This window comes from Oncorhynchus keta, chromosome 11 (genome assembly GCF_023373465.1).
Source record: "Oncorhynchus keta strain PuntledgeMale-10-30-2019 chromosome 11, Oket_V2, whole genome shotgun sequence".
In the NCBI taxonomy this organism is placed as follows: Eukaryota; Metazoa; Chordata; class Actinopteri; order Salmoniformes; family Salmonidae; genus Oncorhynchus; species Oncorhynchus keta.
Genome location: NC_068431.1, coordinates 11,036,736 through 11,039,235, shown reverse-complemented (window position 1 = coordinate 11,039,235; position 2,500 = coordinate 11,036,736). Strand labels below are relative to the sequence as shown.

The window sequence follows — 2,500 nt, the reverse complement described above, 5'->3', positions numbered from 1 at the left end:
TCAATCACCACCTTCCGGAGACACCTGAAACCCCACCTCTTCAAGGAATACCTAGGATAGGGTAAGTAAGGGTAAGTAATCCTTCTCACCCCCCTTCTCCCCCAACAAGATTTAGATGCAAGTGGCTGTTCCACTGGTTGTCATAAGGTGTATGCACCAATTTGTAAGTCGCTCTGGATAAGAGCGTCTGCTAAATGACTTAAATGTAAATGTATAAGAGGGCAATAAACACACGTCTCCACTGATACGGTGCTATTGTGCATTTAAAAAAGAACCACAAGGTCAAAACTCATTCCATTTTACATAGAGACAGATCTTTCTGAAGTTGCTGTTAGGAGAAAGTGAATGGGGCATCAATACATTCTCTCTCTCTCCTCCTCCCGCCCTCCCTCTCTCAGGCCTGTCTTTGTGCTGTCATCAAGGGGATTATGAAGGAGGAGGACAAAGAGAAAGAGCGTTGTGATTGACAGCTGGCATTCCCCCACTTCATGGATGGAGGATCAGGGTGTGAGATGGTTATCCAGACCAGACAGGGAAATGTCAGGGACCACAGCCTGTCACCAACTCACTCTACCCCCATACTCACTCTACTCCTACTCACTCTACCCCCCTACTCACTCTACCCTACCCCCTACACCCCTACTCCCTCTACCCTACCCTCTACCCCCTACTCCCTCTACCCTACCCTCTACCCCCTACTCCCTCTACCCTACCCTCTACCCCCTCTCCCCTACCCTACCCTCTACCCCCTACTCCCTCTACCCTACCCTCTACCCCCTACTCCCTCTACCCTACCCTCTACCCCCTACTCCCTCTACCCTACCCTCTACCCCCTACTCCCTCTACCCTACCCTCTACCCCCTACTCCCTCTACCCTACCCTCTACCCCCTACTCCCTCTACCCTACCCTCTACCCCCTACTCCCTCTACCCTACCCCCTACCCCCTACTCCCTCTACCCTACCCCCTACTCACTCTACCCTACCCTCTACCCCCTACTCCCTCTACCCTACCCTCTACCCCCTACTCCCTCTACCCTACCCTCTACCCCCTACTCCCTCTACCCTACCCTCTACCCCCTACTCCCTCTACCCTACCCTCTACCCCCTACTCCCTCTACCCTACCCTCTACCCCCTACTCCCTCTACCCTACCCCCTACCCCCTACTCCCTCTACCCCCCCCTACTCACTCTACCCTACCCTCTACCCCCTACTCCCTCTACCCTACCCTCTACCCCCTACTCACTCTACCCCCTACCCCCTACTCCCCCTACCCTACCCTCTACACCCTACTCCTCTACCCCCTACCCCTACTCCCTCTACCCCCTACTCCCTCTACCCTACTCCCTCTATCCTACCCCCTACTCCCTCTACCCCCTACTCCCCCTACCCCCTACTCCCTCTACCCCCTACTCCCTCTACCCTACTCCCTCTATCCTACCCCCTATTCCCTCTATCCTACCCCCTATATCCTCTATCCTACCCCTATTCCCTCTACCCCTACTCCCTCTATCCTACCCCCTACTCCCTCACCCCCTACTCCCTCTATCCTACCCCCTACTCCCTCTACCCTACTCCCTCTATCCTACCCCCTATTCCCTCTATCCTACCCCCTATTCCCTCTACTCCCCCTATTCCCTCTACCTCACCCGCTACTCCCTCTATCCTACCCCCTATTCCCTCTATCCTACCCCCTATTCCCTCTACTCCCCCTATTCCCTCTATTCTACCCACTACTCCCTCTACCCTGGTTTGGTCTCTCTCACTCTACCCTGGTTCCTGTCCTCAGATTTAAATAACCTTTGTTTATTCTTAATTTAACCTTTATTTAACTAGACAAGTCATTCAAGAACAAATTCTTTTTTTACAATGACGGCCTACTGGGGAACAGTGGGTTAACTGCCTTGTTCAGGGGCAGAACGATAGATTTGTACCTTGTGAGATGGCAGTGTGTGTCTTGGAGATGACTCATCAACTCAGTGCTTGTCATATTGATACTAACATTTCCCCTGAACATAATCTTTATTTCTTATCAACTTTTTAAAATTAATTTTATTTCTGAATATTCATGACATTGACGCAGGACTCATTCTCTCCCCTTTGTTTTAGCATTTTGTTAAATATTCAAAGCGGATCCCATTAACATGTTGTTAATGAATAATTAATCACAGCTAAAGCAGCCACAATATTTTTGCATTTTAATTATTAAAATCGCAAATATGAAAACACAACTCCACTTAAGCGGCCATGTATGTATGTGTGTGTGTGTGTGTGTGTGTGTGTGTGTGTGTGTGTGTGTGTGTGTGTGTGTGTGTGTGTGTGTGTGTGTACTTTTCATAAACAATCACTAAAAAGTCTGTAATAATTGATAAGCTGTATAAAGTTAACTTTCAACAGAGACATACAGGGTGGATGTACAGCCCCACTCTGTCCCAAAATAGGTGCATTCCTCCTTTCCTGTTCTCCTCCCTCCCTGTCCTCCTCCTTCCTCCTCCCATCCC

General features: G+C 49.8%; 1 protein-coding gene across 4 annotated transcripts in view; it reads right to left on the bottom strand.

The window, feature by feature from the left end:
- LOC118390676 (transcription factor COE1-A-like) overlaps positions 1–2,500 on the bottom strand; it is a 362,338-nt gene that overhangs the window by 214,244 nt on the left and 145,594 nt on the right. The gene's annotated exons all lie outside the window — the stretch shown is intronic.